At 35.6% G+C, this 18616-nt stretch overlaps 1 protein-coding gene across 9 annotated transcripts in view; it reads right to left on the reverse strand.

The window, feature by feature from the left end:
* TENM3 (teneurin transmembrane protein 3) overlaps positions 1-18616 on the reverse strand; it is a 2406934-nt gene that overhangs the window by 131213 nt on the left and 2257105 nt on the right. The window lies entirely within an intron of this gene.

Genomic DNA, 18616 nt, shown 5'->3' on the forward strand with positions numbered 1-18616 from the left:
AGTTGTTTAAAGTCCTGCTGCTTTTTAGCTGCAACAGTTAAGCCTGTTTATAATAAGAGTCACATGTAAAGTTAAAATTTCCATTTTCTGAAATACCAAGAATAATTGTACAATAAAAATGATGAAACAAAGAGTTCCTCAAACAAATGTAATTTACAAAGCAATGCAGTGCAATATGGGAGCACTTTAATAATTATTTGATATTACTCAGTTAATTGGTACCAGGAAACTCTTAGGAATGAATCATTGTTTGCTCTAATTCATCGAAGTTCAACTTTTCACCATCATTTAATCAAGTGGTAGAATACTCTGTAGTAGCATTTGCCAAACTTACTTGTCCACAAGTCATCTGCAAATTTATACTACTTTGCTACAACTCCTGTAGGTACTCAAGAGATATGACGCTATACATCTGGGTTAAGGTAGAAAGTAAAAACTGCTCCCACAGATGAATTTGCTGGTATATAAAATGACTAGAATGGATTCAGATGTACAAAATCTAATAAGGTTTGAATATTCTAAATTTAGGATGAGTAATTTTTTGGATTTATGACATATAATTCAGTAATGGCATATATTAAACAGCACATGTCAGGTAATGGGTTTTTGATGTAGGTATAATAATAATTTTATAATCTTATTAAAATTTTGTTTACTAATTTTATTTAAAATATTTAGAAAATATAACTAGAAGACTAACTATAAACTTATACATTTTAAATTATAAATATGATTGAAATTTTAATATACTGTTTATTATTTTTCTTAATTTATCTGAAATATTTAGAGAAACATATCTGTGTCATACTAATAATGAACACTTACTAAACATTCATTTGTGCTTCAGAGAATATAATTTAGGAACTAATCTCTAAAGAAGACTATATATCTGTAGGGAAACCCAGTGATGGTCATATGGGATCATAAAAAGAACTTTTCTGATATTTTTGACACTATTTTATTCACTATACATATTGGAATTCAACAGAGAGATGGATAAAGAATAAAAAGCCAATATGATTACTACCACTGTCAAACAGTCCTTATTAAATATCCAATATAAGTAGTGACAAAATTAAACTGACTCAATAAAAAGAGCAGGGACTTTGGATGTAGTTAGATTTTGGTTCAACCCTTAGTCTAAGATTTAGCCTTGGACAAATTATGTAATATTGTTAGACAATAGGTTTATTTTAAAAAGGATGCTTGTTAAAACTACCTTATTTAATGGGTGTGACGATTCTAGACAGAGTACATGAAAGACAGCTAGCACAAAGCAAGACAGTTCTTACTATGATGGCATTTTATTTATTCTCGACTTCAGATATACTGCACTGCTTGGAGTCACCTGACTAGACCACGGTGCCTCTCAATACACAGACCCCTCTCTCTGCAATGTTTCCCACCCACGGTAAAATACCTATGCAGCACTCAGGTGCGGGGTGTCAACTTCTTGAGGAAGCCTACCCTGATTGGCTTGAGTGTTTTCCCCACGACTGTTTTAGTTCACTTTCTGTATCTCATTTATGAGACATAAATATGTATGGAGATACAATGCCTGACATTCAGTAGGTCTCAATAAGTATCTGTCGTATAAACGTATAAAAACGTATAAATGTATAAATTAAAGTTAGGAATACTTCTATTTTCTGAGCTTTTAAAATCTAAGAAAACACTGTTGTGGATAAAAATATAGTAATTTAAAGAAAAAGTTAATAAATGCAAAACAAATACATAAATGGCTAAGAATGGTAGGCATATTAATAATTAGTGACTGCTTTAAGGGTAAGAATGTATGAAAAGTAGTTGACTGAAAGTCCACTATTACTATACATAATTTGAGTTTAAAAATTCAGTAGTTTTAGAATATTTTGTTATCAGTACCACATTCTTTTGTTACTACAACTCGATATAAAAGCATGCTATATTAAAAAGACACCAAACACAGATGATAGCTATATCTACCCTGTATATTTATAACAAATGTATATATTCACACTCCTTGCTTAAATTATAGTCTGCCAGCCATTCTTTGTAAACTCTGATTTTACAGATTAAGATATAGGTTATAGAATTCTTGAATTTACAAGTTGTCATCTTGTAAAGAGGTATAACTTCATATGTCATTTTGCATTAAATTATGTAATGTTTGAGTGGCAAAATGTCAGGAGCTTTCTAAATATTTATCACTTTATATATTTTTCAGGGTTTCAGATACTCCAGCAATTTCTGAACAACATAATGGGAGCTGGTTCTGCATATAGTAAAAGCTTTGACAGACACACATTGTAATAGCAGCAATAAATATTCCAATAGAGTCAAAGTTTCCACACAAAATAATATGTCATCATTGTGATTTTTTAACATAAAAAGTCTTCTTGAATGATAGATTTGCTCATATTAGTTTTAATAGACTTTGAAAAGTAAAGATAATCCGTGGGTTTGTGCACAGATGTTGAATGTTAAAAGGTAATGTGATGTTTGTGGTGGGAAAGCTATTTTTATTTTCTGCCAGATGGGCAACAACAGCTATATTATCTATTCTTTTTTATTATAGAAAATCTCAATAGAATGGGATTCTGGTTCTACTCAAGATGCTGTATAATGAGAATCATATCCAGTAATATTATATTTTGTTTAATACTGCCCTGAAAACAGAAACCAACAAGTTGTTTGGTCTTGGGAGTTTAACTACTTTGAAATTGTTGGTGTTTGGTTGTAGTGGCACTCATGACACTCATTATGGATAAAGTAAGATTTTTATACAAATGCAGGATGTTGGTAGGATTGATTCTTCAAAGTTGGAAGCGAGGGAGAGAGGAGAGAAAGAGAGAGAGGGAGAGGGGCAGATGGCAAACTCATAAAAGTCAAGAATGCTACAGAGCAGTGGTGTAATAAAACTACATGGGATATCTTGGCAGACAAATAAAGGGAAAATTAGCTAAATAAAATACATCTGAAAATAAACAAGGATCAGCCCAATTCTTCAATGCGTGAGGTGGAAAGCAGAATTGAACCCAACATGAAAGGCATTCGCTGCCACTGTTCATGGATGGTACCATGGATCCTCCGTGTATGCATGTCTCAGCGTAGGATGGTGGCAAGAAGCAGCAGGGAGCTCAGTGATCCTCTGAGCCCCTCGTCCCTCTGGGGGTAGAGGGTAGGTGAGGAGGTGCAGGGGAGGAGCGATGCCAGGCATTCTTAGCCCCAGACATAGCCTTCCTGCTGCTGGTGTGAGAACATCATGAGGTGATACATTTTTTAAAAAAACATTCACTGAACAAACACTATGTGTCAGGTACTGTACCTGTGCTTCACTGGCAGTATCTCATTTAATATTCACAGAGATTTCACTGGATAGTTGTTTGTTTTTTTTTTTCATTGTAAATCTGAGAAAATGGAGGTTTTTATGAGACTGACATGCTGCCTACCACGCTAAGGAGGCAGATAGAAAATAGAGGCTTTTAGAGAGTTTAAGGTGCCAAGCCAGTATGCAGCGGCCTCGGCCTCGAACCAAAGGCATACCCACTGCGCTTCTCTCTACTGGAGGGTGGCGGAGTGTGAAAATCCACACAGAAGGAAGTGAATTGTAACAGCCTCTGTGAGGACCGCAGGCTCCAGATCGTGCTTCTCTCTCTACTGCAACCAGGAAACCGACGGCAGAGACGGTGCTGGGGGTGGAGGGTGGGCAGGGACAGCAATCCGTAACACTTGTGTGTCCTGGCCTCTGTTCTGCTAGACAGGTACTTTTCCACTACACTGTCTACAAATAAATTTTCACACTAATATGATGACGATCATGAAATTAAGAACAGGCTATTTTGGTTAACTCTAAGATTCTTATAAACAACAATTTAAAAGTTATAAAAGTAAATATCATCCTTGTGGATTTAAAATTATAGATTTAATCTATAAAAATGTTACTTCTTATATCATGTTTCATAGTTTTATTAATATATTGCCATTTCTATGTATTTCTAGGTGATTCTAATGGGGGAGTGGTTAGCTGCATCCATATCTAAAATGTTATCCAAGGCAGAATGGAATCTGTAAATTATAGTGATAATATAGATCTGTTCAGTGTGATTTTCACATTTTAAAATTCCTTGATATCTGTTATCTTCTAATAATGTAGTGTGTGACAGGATCATTGTCCCTGTTGTACAGAGATGACCCATGGGCAGAGAGAGGGTCAGTGACTAAGCCAATGTCTTTTAAAAAGTTAAGTGTATGAGGAGGATTCATGATACCAGATCTCCTGACCATACTTCATTATTTCCTTTTTTGCACTGTGCTGTTTTCTTGCTTATATAAATTGTTCTGAATGAAAACTGTGCAGACACGTTAAGGAAATTTTAAACATTTTAACATAAATCATTAAATTTATCTATTTTTTTTTACAGTGGCAAATATAATTAGACGTTGTCCATATGTTAAAATTGGTTTCTAAATACAAAATTTTCACCAACTACAAATGGTTGTATTTTGCAAGATCATTTGTACGCTGGTTGTTTGAAATTGAAATGTATTTTCTCATATTAAGAATCTTAGAAATGGTGGTTAAGTCCCCAGTTCATCTACAAAAGTCTGTCTTTACATCCAACAGATATACATGTACACTTAGTACCAAAAGGCATGAACAAGAATGTTCACAGAAGCATTATTTGTAATAGTCACCAACTATAAACAACCCAGATGTCTGCCTGCAGAATAAACAAATTATGGTACAGACATAACAGTAGAATTCTATATAGCAATGTAAATGGATGAACCGCTGCCAGGTATAACAATACAGATGAACAAATATAACACTGAGCAAAAGAACATACTCACACAAAAAAAGTGAACACTGTGTAATTCCATGTATATAAAGTTCAAAGGAAGGTAAAATCAATTAGGAGGAATCAAAGTCACCACAATCACCTCTAGGGAGGAAGGGGCAGGTAATGGCTGGCAGAGTCCATAAGAGGCTTCTGGAGTGCTGATAATATTCTACCTGGGAGGTGCTCACTTATCTAACTGGCATGCTCACTTATCCATATACTTTTCTAAATGTATGTAATACTTAAAAAATTATTTAAGAGTAATCTATCTCACCCATAGCATAGCTAAAGAATGTATGTTTCTACCCTCCCTCTAAGTGCTTTTCTCTATAAGGCTACCACGTTTTCCGTCCCATAAGGCTGCAGCTGAGGTGATTATGGCATTGTATGTCAGCCCCAGGAGATAACTAGGATAAATGCATGCCCAGAGTGAAGACACAGTATAAAAGAATGGTAAATGACTCCAGCAGGTAGGAGGGAAAGGGAAGGGCGATGAAAGGCTTCCTTCATTACAAACCTCAGGAAGTGCAAATTTTCAGGAGGAAAGTAATATTGTTAAACACAATTCATATATAGTGTTAATGAATGTCAGCCATGGCCCTTCCAAATTGATTTATAGCTTACAAACATTATGATTTGTCTTGGCAAGGATTAGAGAAATCGAAATCCTTGTGCATTGTCCTGGGATTATTATAAAATGTTGCAGCCACTAGAAAACAGTATGGTGATTCCTCAAAATATTAAATAGAGAACTAACATATGACCTAGCAATTCCACTTTGGCTATATACCCAAAAGTATTGAAATTAAGGTCGTGAAGAGGTATTTGCACACCCACGTTCATACCAGCACTATTCACAAGTCAAGCTGTGGAAGCAACCCGAATGTCCATCAGTGGATGGATAGACAACAAAATATTGTATATACATACAATGGATTACCATTACACCTGAAAAGGGTAGGAAATTCCATCACATGCTATAGCATGGATTAACCTTGAGGACATTATGTTAAGTGAAATACAGTATTTGCAAAAAGATAAATACTGTATGATTCCATTTATATGAACTATCTAAAGTTGTAAAATTCATAGAAACAAAGTAAAATGGTGGGGACAAGAAGCTGGGGGGAGGGAGAAATATGGTGTAACTTAATGGGTAGAGTTTTAGCTTTGCACTAAAAAAAGTTCTGTAGGTTTGTTGCACAACAATGTGAATATATGTAATGCTACTCAACTATACACTTAAAAGTGGTTAAGATTGTAAATTTTATGTTACATGTGGGTTTTTTTGCTCTAATTAAAAACAAAAACTATTATGACTTGACACGTTGCAGGAAATCCTCGTTGCTAAGATGAAGAAATGTGGCTCTCATACAGAGTATGCAGCTTAACCCAGATCAGCATCTGGTTGTCACTGATCACACACTGAGGTTTCTGTGTTTGGCCTTTCTACTTAAGCATGTTTATCAATGATGTGGATGAAGATGTTAAAAAGCAATGTTATCAAAGTGCAGATCACACAGAACTTTAAGGAGAGTATAAACACCATGCTTGATTACAGAATCAGGACTTTAAAGGATTTCTTAATCCTGATTTCCTTCGAATTTTTATCTAGTTTCTCCCTTTCCCTTTACTACCATGTATTTCAAAAGAAGAAACCACAATGTTGTTCATACTTTCTCAGCACATACTCCATGTTTTTCCTCACTTTAACTTATAATATGGGTATCTTTTGAATAGCTACATCTAGTAGCCTCTTAACAACATTCATATCGTTTACATTTCAACAGTGTTTGACATTATTAGCCACCCATCTTCAATACTTTACCCTCCTTTGATAATTCTCCTGGTTCTCTTCCTAGCTCTCTGAATGCTGTTTCTCAGTTGTTCTCCCTGAATCCTGATGTGGCTGTCATAAAGGCCATTCACAAGTAATCCAGTTTTCCTATACATATATTAGAGTTACTCTCCCCTGCCCCTTTGAAGCCTTACTAACTTTGCTACGGATGATGAAATGTGGGCAGAGGTAGTGCATCTCACTTCAGAGAGAAAGATTTAAGAAACAATATGTAATTTTTTAACTTCCCATGCAGTGATGACGAAAATGTGCTGAGTAGCATTTCTGTTAATCTAGGTCCTTGAGTGAGCAGAACTCCCTTGACAAGAGCCACATTGCACATGTAGCTTAAGCAAGAAATAAGCCATCATGTCAAACCATCATTTCAAATTGAAATAGATAGACTCTAAGATGGTCCCAAATAATCTCTGCCTCCTGGTGTCCACGCCCTTGTATAATTTCCACTAGGCTTGACTTAGTGACTTGCTTGAAACGGAAAGCATAAGGTAGAAATAATGGAAAGTCTCTTATGAGCTTAGGTTATAAAGCACTTCAGCTTCCATTGTGGTTGCTCTATTGCCTCTTGCACTGCTTTCCAAGGGGAGAACTAGCTGTCGTATCATGAGGCAGCACTGGGGAGAGATCCTCTTTATGAGAAACTGAGGCCTCCTGGAAACCACAGGAGTGAGCTTGGAACCAGATCCTCCAGCACCAGTTGAGCCCTTGGATGAGACAGCAGCCCTAGCCTACAGTCTGCCTGCAAACTTCAAGACCTTGAGGCAGAGGCACCCAGCTAAGTTGGGCCCAGATTTATGACCCACATAAATTTGAGATACTAAATTGTGGGGATAATTTGTCAGGCTACAATTAATAACTAGTATAGCTATTGAGATTTTAGAGTTGCTTTTACCATTTCACAATCTATCCCCTCCTGACACATACCACTCCTCCCTCCATGCATCTCCCAAAATGTAGGCATTCACCAAAGTCCTTCCTTGACCTCCTTTCTTCTCAAATTGTTTTTGTGACATCAACTTTCAGTTACATGTGGATGGATGACTTTCAAATATATCTCTAAACACTGACTCCTTTCCTGACTGACCTACACCTCAAATTTTGCATTTTTCCATTAAACATACCTAGAAATCCTGCAGTACTTCAAACTTTACTAAAGACAAAATAAGTCATTTTTATCCTTATAATTGTTTTGCTTTCTGGGTTTTCTTTCTGTATTTATAATATCACTTTTGCCTGGGCAGTGAAGTCAGACAGCCCTGGGCTGAATCACAGTTCTACTCATTTAGAGGTTAATAGTTATCCAGGGTCACAGAGTAATTACATAACCTCTGAAATTCTCAGTTTTCTTACCTATTAAATAGAAATCATAAGAGTACTTATTTTATAGACTTGGTATAAAATTAAATAAAGATGATGTACATAAAGCCCTTAGATTTGTAGCAACACTCAATAGATGCTAGCTACCATTACTGGTCACCTAAATTGTAAACCCTGAATCTTTAATTTTTCTTCTTCCCTCATCTTCCCATCTGGTCAGTTGGTATGTCCGGCAATATCTCTCCTAGTTGCATTTGCCTTGTTTTCAGCATCGTGACCCCACTCTAGGCCCTCATTTAATTTTTTTAAAATTTTGTTTTTATTCTTTCCAAATTGTAAATGCCACAGTTTTACAAAGTTTGTTATGTAAAACTACAGTGCTCAACCAGCTCATCTAATCTTCCCATTCTTTAGATGAGACCATTCTTGATTCTTTGGGCTGGTTCTTTTAGGGTTTTCCTCTTTATGTCTGAATAACATTCTTGAAATGCTATCTCCCACTCTTTCAGTTTTAGACATTATCTGCTGAATTCACGCTAGGAAGAAAGCCTCATTACTTTTAATTAGTATCCTTGTCCCCCTTTCAATCCACTCCACACAAGGCTGCCAGAGTTGCCTTCCCAAAGGGCATCTCTGATGATCTGATAATGGTTCCTTACAGGTGGTCATGGCAAACGGATCTTCCGCTACCTCCTCTCACAGACCCCATGGAGCTGGCCATCTGTGCCTCTCTACCACTTAAATCATGCCCTTGATGTTCCTGCCTCCATGGCTTTGTTCGTTCGGTTCCTGGTTTCTTGGATGCCTCTCCCCAACCTCTGCCTGATGAAATCTCACCAACACCTTAAAGTCTGGTTCAAATGACATTTCTTTATGAAGTCTTCCTGGAATTAATAACTATTCTGTACTGCCACAGCACTTCGTATCATTTTATATAAAACATCCCACCTTATATTTGAATGCTTTTTTTTACTTCCTGAGATGTGATGAGTGGTGGGTGGTAAGAGAAGTAGAAATGGATCTTTGTAGCTGGGGGTAAAAATAGGAACTTCAATGGGAGAAAGAAGGATGAGCTTGGGCGGAAAGGGAATAATGTATAGAATTTTAGCTAAGGGACAAATGGAGAGAATATTTGAAGGAAAAGTCTAATATACACTTGAGCTTTTTAAATATTTTGCTTAGAGTTCATCTTGGAAGCTTCTTGGATCTCAGTAGCTGAATTGGTTCCTGGGAACTAGGGGTGACAAACAGAAAACTTTAGCCTGTTAACAGGCAGAAAGAGCCTTGGAGGGCACCTAGTGTCATTCCTCCTTTTTTTTCTCAGGGCAGAAAAACATTTCCAAGATGATTTCCAGTCAGTTGATATCCCTTTTTAAATAAGTAGTAATATCTGACACATTTGTCATCTATAAAAGTCATAAGTAGGCTGGGTACGGTGGGTCACGCTTGTAATCCTAGCACTCTGGGAGGCAAAGGTGGGCAGACTGTTTGAGCTCAGGAGTTCAAGACCAGCCTGAGCAAGAGTGAGATCCTGTCTCTACTAAAAAATAGAAAAAATTAGCCGGGCATGGTGGTGCATGCCTATAGTCCCAGCTACTCGGGAGGCTGAGGCAGGAAGATCGCCCGAGTCCAGGAGTTTGAGTTTGCAGTGAGCTAAGCTGACGCCACGGAACTCTAACCTGGGCAACAGAGTGAGACTTTGTCTCAAAAAAAAAAAAAAAAAGTAATAAGTATACTTTTTATACTAACACCCAAGTCAATGATAAAAATTATACTAATATCAACTCTAGGAGTGACTACATGGATGTTAAACCATTGGTCATGATTGAAATCTATGATACTAACAGCTAAATACTTACTCTAGACTGTATGTTTTTAGGTTGTCTTATGGTATGTGTGGACTGTAACCAATTTGAAGATGTTGAAAATTAAAACATTTTTTATGTAATTTAAAGACATTCATTCTATGATTTCTTAGTTTCTTTTTCTAGAGGTTTTAGCAGTAAATGATAAAGGGAAAAAACCTCATTCATTACGATAATTTTGAAACAATATGTTAGTAAAGATCAGTCAGTGAAATTTTCTGAAGGAATTTTTTTTCCACACTCAAAGATCATTCAGTGAGAGAAATTACAGCATGCATTCTTTTTATTTTTCAAGACTGGAGATGAACAGAATTTGTAGTGTAATCATTTGATTCCTTCCCATAAAAATGGGGGGCATGACATTGTTTTTAACCTATACAGGTTGGTTTGACACTTAAAAGCCATCATGTGGAACACTTGAAACCAAAAATGTGCAATTAAAGAAAATTATATACCACCAAGTAGCAACTTCAGAGCCATTGTTAGCTCCATGTTGAGAAAAAAGGTGCCAAATTTTGATCTCGTCTCTGGGGACCATGCCATGATGTTGTTACCACAGCTACTATTATTTCTACTGGCATGCCTGAGTTCTCAGATCCTGCCAAAAATGGATGGGAAGGAGGGGTGGTGACAGCTGGTGACACAGTCCAGCAGTTGCCAGAACCTTGGAGCAAATTATAGGGGATGTTGTGGAGAGAACACAGAAGCGAGCACCCAGCCATCAGTAACCTGAAGGTCGCGTGTGCCACCAGAGCCCTGAGGAGTGCACTCTGAGGTTCTGGCAACCTAGAAGAGAGTGCTTAGCAGGCCTGCCAGTATTGGCTAAAAGCTGTTTAATGTTACAAGATCAAGTGAACATTCTCACAAAGACAAAGAGCATGAGATAACACAGGAACCAGAGTCAGTAAGAAAGACTGACTTTAAAAACATCATCCTCAGAACATCTGCAATTTTTTGTTTGGCCTCTAAAACCTTGAAAAAGTTCACCTATGCAAGCTAAGGTTGAGTTGTAATTCACCTCCCATGCACCATGGAACACTTTCCCCAAAGTAATCTACCTGAGAAAGATTCATTAAGAACACAATATCAGAAGTTGCAGGAAAATAAAATCACCATTGGGCCTTTTGTAGGTATGTGCAATGTTTTCAACATAGATTGTCTGGGGTGTCTTGTAGAGCCTTTTGTTTATATTAAAAGAGACCTGAGTCCCAGCCTGAATTCTGGCTCGGACTAGTTGTGGAACTTGGGCAAGTTGTCAGGCCTCTCTGAGGCTTAGATCTCTCTCATTTATATAAAAGCCTGAAGGGTTTGTACTAGATGATTTCTAAAGTCTCTTCCAGATATTATATTTTATGATATGTCAATGTATTTCAAAATATAAATATTTAGGCTAACTCACTGAGCATAGGAAAAAATGTCTGGCATCAATACGATATCAATGTATTAGAATACCAGTGTTGTTCTATTGTTTTTAACTTTAAAAACTACATTGCACAGGGTCAACCTATCATTCACATGAATCCTTGGGTATCTTGGGTTTTGAATGCAAAATTGTTTCATTTTATGTTTTAACTTCATATATACATAAATATATGTGATGTACATGGGGAATAATTAATTTTACAGAAAAAATAAGAAAATATTCTTAAATAGACGGCAATGATTTGGTTTGATACTGCTTCCAGAGTACAACCAAGTTTTCAATGTGAAATGAAAGTGTTGCATGTAAAGATTGCAGTTTGTAACTTGGACCCCTACTGGTCTAAACTGTCATTAGGAAAACATGGTTTTCCATAAATTAGCTTTTGTTTTGGATTTCCTGCTGTGTTCACATACATGTTGACGGAATGTGTTAGGCAATATTTTGGCATTCTAATCCACTAGTATTTGTTATTAACTTTTAAGGCTAACGTTATTTCAAAAATCTATACTTTGCTGACCCCAATATGGTTATTTTAAAATCAATATTTCTTTTGAAGGCTTTCATATTAACATGTATTCCAGTTGTCATTACAGAAAAGGGAAATTACTCTCTTTGTAAACTATAGGATATTTTGATATTCAAAGGAACTGACACTTGATGCAGCAAGTTTCTCTGAGCATTACAAGGTAACATTCTGAAATCATAGGGTTTAGGAACTAACAAGTTTTGGTGGGGGTGGGTGTAAAGAATGGCTGCCAATATTCTTTACCTCTAGGCTATTTTTCCTTTCCATCCTTTTTTGGCATAATGTCATTAATGGGATAGTAGAATCACATTGGCTATCCAAATGTCTTGATGAGAACAGTGATTTAGCTTTGTAGCTTTGTTTCTGCCAGGATATTTGACTCATATTCTTTTATAAATGATAACATTAAAAAATTTTACTTTTAAATTTCATCCCATTTTTTCTTTCTTAGCTATGTAAATTCCATAGATACCTATGGACGCTGCTGAGGAAATGGTGATTCCAGCTGCCCACTGACAGCCAATGCTAAAGCTGACAAAGGCTGATGAAAATCAAGCTGTTTCTGTCACCGGGGGAATTAAGTTAGGATTTCTAAAACAGACTGTTTTCCTAATGTTTCATTAGTTTTCTCTTGTTTCCAGGATCTGTTCTCTGAAAAGAAGAAGCATTCGTTCTGTGATCTAATGGAAAGAACAAAATGTTAACCTTCACGATCGGCTGCCCAAAGGGGCCGGTCATTACCAATAATACAGAGAATATTTGAGGTAACAGTTGTCAACGTTAAAGAATGTGGTGAGAAGGCCTAGTTCAAGAACATTCAAAATACAGAAGGAAAACATTTACATGATTTGTAGGCTATTTGCTGCTTGCCAAAACACCGAGTTTGCTATTGTCATGAAACGTATGTAACCGAGGATTCATTAGTGACAGTTATTAGCAGCTTTGCCACTGAAACCCCATGGATCCACCTCATTATTCAGAGGCTTGTAGTACTGACTCAGTTTTCACCTGGATTACTTTCTTCCACAATAGCTTTAAGAACTACAAACTATAATACTTTTATGTAACAAATGTTTATGTATGTTATTAACATACTTAAGTATAAAATTATTTCTTGGCTTGTTTGGACTTTTTAAGAAAATGGTAAAATATGGAACCTGAATATTACAATTCTTAGAAATTTTAAGATACTTTAATTACCATTACTAAAAGATTCCACGATTAGAGTATTGAGATTCTCAGGGGAGTACTGACATATTCAAATATGGCAAAATCCAGATAAAGAGCCCCTTCATAATAGTCCAATTCTCCTCTAAAGGGTTAGAAAGATAATACGATTTGTGACTGTGTGTGTGTGTGTGTGTGATTGTCAAGTGGAAAATTTAAACAGAAGCAATGATCCTTCAGGAATCTAGGCACAGCCAGCTCACGTGATTTGTTGCTCATCTCTCATTCACCTGAAATGTAGGGGGCATCTCCCTTCTCGAGAGCTGCCCCCCACCCACGAGAAGCAGAGGACTCCATAACACTCTGGGTCCCTGCAGCACCTAGAAGGTCAGGGTGGCTCTGACAGAGCACACCTCTCCCCTGGCCACCTCACCTCACCCCCATGCAGGGCACGAAAAGGTTCTTAGGAAGCCTGTGCTCCACCTGCTCCCCATTAATCTGGGATCACTTGGAGAACGGCTTTCCTTAGTTATGACTAACTTACCAAGTATTACTAATGAATATTTAAGGAGCATTTGTGGATATATATTTCAGAGCAAAATACAGAAGCCGCTGCAGTCTCTGACCCCTGGGGGACTTGCTCACGCTGCCGGCCTGCTTCTGCACGTGGTGGTCTCAGTCTCCTTTCCTAAAAATAAATGGCCCACTTTCCCACTTTAAACACGTATTGCTTCTCTATATGTGATTCTTTTCTAAGATCATAAAGAATATCTTTGAAGAAGGGAAAAAAAGCACATAACAATATCTTTACTCTAAAAATAGAAAATGATAAAATTTGTAATTATTTGAAATGGCCGAACTAATATGATAAGGTTTTATATACAAATTCTACATAACTCACATAGGCTCACTAACTATATCATGTAGTTAGCTTGTTAAAACTAGAAATGTAGTTGATAGAAGATTAAGGATCTAGAATGAAATTCAGAGATCCAATGGAAAAGACCTATAGCATTTCAGTCCCCTCAGTAGTGATTTCTACACATATATTCTAATGTGCTTATTATTACCTTATGATATAATTGTGACCCTTCTATAGTATTATTTTACAAATATTTTGCATTTATATATTTAACCCAATTTTTCTTTGAAATAATTAAAAATTTTTAATACATTTACTTCAAAAGGAAATCTTGTGTTACCTTAAAGGAAAAATCAGTATCTCTTTATAAAAATAGAAGAAAACAATAAGAATATATCGAGTGAACAGTAAACAATGTTCTTAAAATATAAGTAGAAATTGTTGCCAGCAAAATTACTCTCTATTTGTAAAAGAAGCATGAAAGGCAGGTGTCAAAGATATGCTAACACCTACTGAGACCTTCCTCATGATGTAATCTGATACAACAAAATAAGAATTCAAAAGGGAATATATTTCTCATTTTATCATTTAATGTTATTTATTCTCTTGTCCATGTATCGCTTGTAAATTCTTAAATCTTATGAGAAATGATGTCCTATAATACAGTGGGGAAAAGTTCTAGACTTAAAATAAGGAGACCTGGATTATGGCCCCTTCTTAAATATTTACTGGCCCTATGACTACATAAGTCACTGATTCTCTGAGTTTAAGATTTTTCTTTCTAAAAATTATGAATAATAATATTTGCTTTATTAGGTTGTTATAAGAAATAATAATAGCAGCTAAAATTAATTGAACACTTACATTTTTTCAGGCACATTCATTATTTTATTAAATATCTCCCCAAAGCTGTACTATTTTTAAACCTGTTTATTTTGATGGAGAAATTCAGGTTTATGGAAGTTAAGTGCCTTGCTCAAGGTTACAAAGCTAGTAAGTGTCAGAGGTGGGATACAAACGCAAATCTAGCTGCTTTGAGCGTCATACTTATGAACACTATTCTAAAAATGTATTGTAATACGTGATATGCGAATTTGACATATTTTGTCACATAAGATTATGAGATCATTGTGGTAAAGATTACTCATTTTTGTGAATTCGGTGTTTAGGAGAGATATTCCATAATTGCTAAGTTTAATGGCATTAAATTGACCATAATATAGGAAATAATTAAATGTACATATATGTGAAAAACAAACAAAATTCTGAAATCTGCAAAACTACTTGTATCACTTTCTCCCAGAATCAGGAGCTCCATGTTCTAGAAGTTACATGCAGCAATAGTCTAGGTATCCTTGGTATTCTATCATACCGGGCAACGTAGGATGATGCGTGAAAGGCTTCCTCTCCTTTAGGGGCAGGTGGAGGCCTGTGGACAGTGGTAAGGGGAGAAAGGGCTCCCTACTGGAGGAGGAAAGAGAAAGGATTAGCCTGTGGCTAAAGGATTAGGGTGAAAAGACAATCCCAAGATAGAGCCAGCCAGCGTCCCGCCAGGCTTGCTGGTGGAGAAGGCCACCAGGAAAGGATCTACAAAAGTAGATCTAGCTAAAAAATATAATTGTTCTTTGCTTCACTATATGGAAAAATACACAACGGGAGGATGTCAAAGTAACATTCTTTGTACTTCTAGGCCCAGCTCAGTTATGGAAACTGGACATGCTAACCTCTTTGGTTATCAAATACAGAGTTACATGACCTTTGGCTCCAAATAGCTTTTGAAACACAGGAACCATACATCCTCCCCCCCCCCCCACGTATTTTGGATTTCTTCAAATTAGGGCAATAGAATACTCATGAATGTTTGGAAAGAATTCAGAGATCTCTTTTCCTTTAACAGTTCTTAGAACCATTTTCTGGATCTACTTTATAAATAAAATTCTTAAAGCATGTGTGTGTGTGTATATATATATACATATATATATATATATATATATATATATCTAAAATTAAGAGAAAGGAACAGAAAGAGACTATAAATTCTTGCAGCAATTTTAGATTTAGTTACCCAACATTTCCAAAGTAAAATTTCTTTCTACTTTTAGATGTTAACTACAGCAAAGAGTTCTAGCTAAGTCAAAAAAGAAAACTAATAAATATCATAACTTATTTTCTAAAACACATCTCTTGCAACATACTTATTGGTTTTAATATTCCTGACAATTGATTTTTTTGGGTCACATTTAGGTTTATGTGGTAACACTTTGAATTTGTCCCTATGTCAGCATTTGTCAAAACACATAACTCTAGTTATTATTAAGGACTTAGTAGGAAAACCTTTCTCGAATGCTCAGACTCAATAAGTTCTGCTTTTTATATATTTTCTTAGTTTCTTACATTTTTCCTTTTTAAATAGTCATCATGATTGTAATTAATCACTCAGTGTTTGCATTCTCCAAAAGAGTGTAATCTCTGAGAGGGCAAGGAATGTATTATCTTGTTCACTGCTGTCTTTATCATAGTGCCTGACCCATACTTGTCACTCAATAAATACGTGTTGAATGAATGATGGATGGATAGATGAATGGTCACTTCCTTTTCTTTTTCTGACAGGTATTCCATTACTAAAGGTACTAATGAAGAAACTTATTAATTAATTAATTATTTTATCTATTTAAATAGGTATGATCTTGCTATGTTGCCCTGGCTGGAGTACACTGGCTATTCACAGGTGCAATGATAGTGTACTATACCCTCTAACTCCTGGCCTCAAAAGGATCCTCCAGCCTCAGGCTCCTAAGTAGCTGGGACTGTAGGCATGCACCACAGTGTCTGGGTTTGAAATCTTATTTTTAAGGATGAAGAACAAGGTGAGCAGTCTATAGACATTCTAAGATGATGTGGGAACAGTAAACTAAGAGTCTGTACACATTTGAATTTTCTTTGATATGTTATACTCTAGGATAAGACCTTTGTTTGAATATAGATTCAATGGAACTTAAAAGTTTCATGCCGAATTCACTCCTATAAAATTCCTAGTAACCTATCAAGTATTTTAAACCTTATGTTTGCCAGCTACTTTTCTTTTCAATTCTCTGTATGTAGACATTTTTCTCTGAACATGCTGCCCTCAGTACCAATAATGTAAAAGCAAATGGCATATGCAACATCAATTAAATATTCATGCAATGTAGCACTGAAATGGTAAATATTGTATTATGCTTTCTACTTGTCGTGAGTCAGGAGATGTTGCTACCTTCTGCAAAAATGATAGCCTAAAACAGAGAAAACATCACTGTATTTCACAGACAAGATATTTATGTCTGGCATAAACTGGAGTTAAGCTGACTTTAAAGGTATTTCTTATTGTTACTGTCTTTGAATATTTTTCCAAGTCAGGGCGATCCTTATATTTAAATGGTAAAGATAGTTTGTTTAAGTGTAGTATTTTTCATATATTATATACTTTAGTTGATCTCATATCAAGCTAAAAGTAAAATAAATTATTTTTGTGGGGTGAGGGGGAGCATACTTCCTACTCTGGCCTAACTTCTTGAATTTGTTAGTGATTTCTTTTTTACATATAGTAATAAATAAATAATAGGATAAACTCAAAACTAAGTATATTTACCCGGTGCTGATGAAAAACAACATGTATAATGTCCCCAAACTGAGTTTAAATAGTTTTTTTCCACTTTAGGTTCAATTCAGAAGTCTCTGATGTGATTATACAGAGTTGACTGTAGAAGGAACTGAATTTTAAGGGACCTCTCAGTCTTTTCTATGATATGCTAGACATAGAAAACGAATATTTCTACAAATTAATAGACTGAGTTCATACTGAAAGTCAGGACAGAGTGCAAACATGTCAAGATAGCCAAAATTTCTGTAGGTGCAGAAGGAATATATATATATGTGAAAGCAGAATTGCATCCATACAAAGTGCTGTTCTTAATAAGGAAAAAATATATCTAGGTTTTTACTAGATTTTCTCCTCTCTGAATTTACAGACAATACAGAGAACTACAGTAGACTTTATCCAATTACTATTTTCCTCCTCTTCTAGAGGTAAATTCTTTTATTCTGAACTTTCATTTGCCATTAAATATGTCCTTAATTTCATGTACTCAAGGACAAAATAAAATATTAATATATTGATTCCAAATTTTTAGTTTTACAATTTTCTACCCTCTAAAATATAGGTAATACATTTTCCACAGTGTGGTGAAATCGCATTAGTATTAAAATACTACTATTCCTATCTCAGAAAAAATGCATTTTCTGAGTGCAGTGCAACCAAGAGTTAAAAGCTGTAGTGAAAAATGGTATGTAATTCATTGCTTGGCTGTGTTCTGTAACCTAATAAAACAGCACTTTTATTACAAAGACATGTCCAAAAAGAAAAAAAGAATGTCAAACGCATTTTATTTTGCTATATATATTTAAATGGTTGATTTTTCATGAAGCATAAAGGGCTGGCATATTTTTCCTTCTGACCCTGAGTTGCATATATATAGCTAGTACCACAATCAATTTCAAGGTACAAAGAGAGGTAAAAATGTTCATAAAATGCAAATAGACACAGAAGTAGGACAGATAACTGCTAGGGAATCATAACTGCAATGAACCTGGATTCGACAGGTTATGTTTTGCTAGATCTAGGGAATGCTTATGTTGTTAAACAGCCTTTTTAGCAGACATATAACAGCCTCTATTTTAGGAATCAGTTGGTAGCAGCTGTTCGAAGGAAATAAATAACTACATATGTATTTTTCAAATGA

This window comes from Microcebus murinus, chromosome 15 (genome assembly GCF_040939455.1).
Source record: "Microcebus murinus isolate Inina chromosome 15, M.murinus_Inina_mat1.0, whole genome shotgun sequence".
In the NCBI taxonomy this organism is placed as follows: domain Eukaryota; kingdom Metazoa; phylum Chordata; class Mammalia; order Primates; family Cheirogaleidae; genus Microcebus; species Microcebus murinus.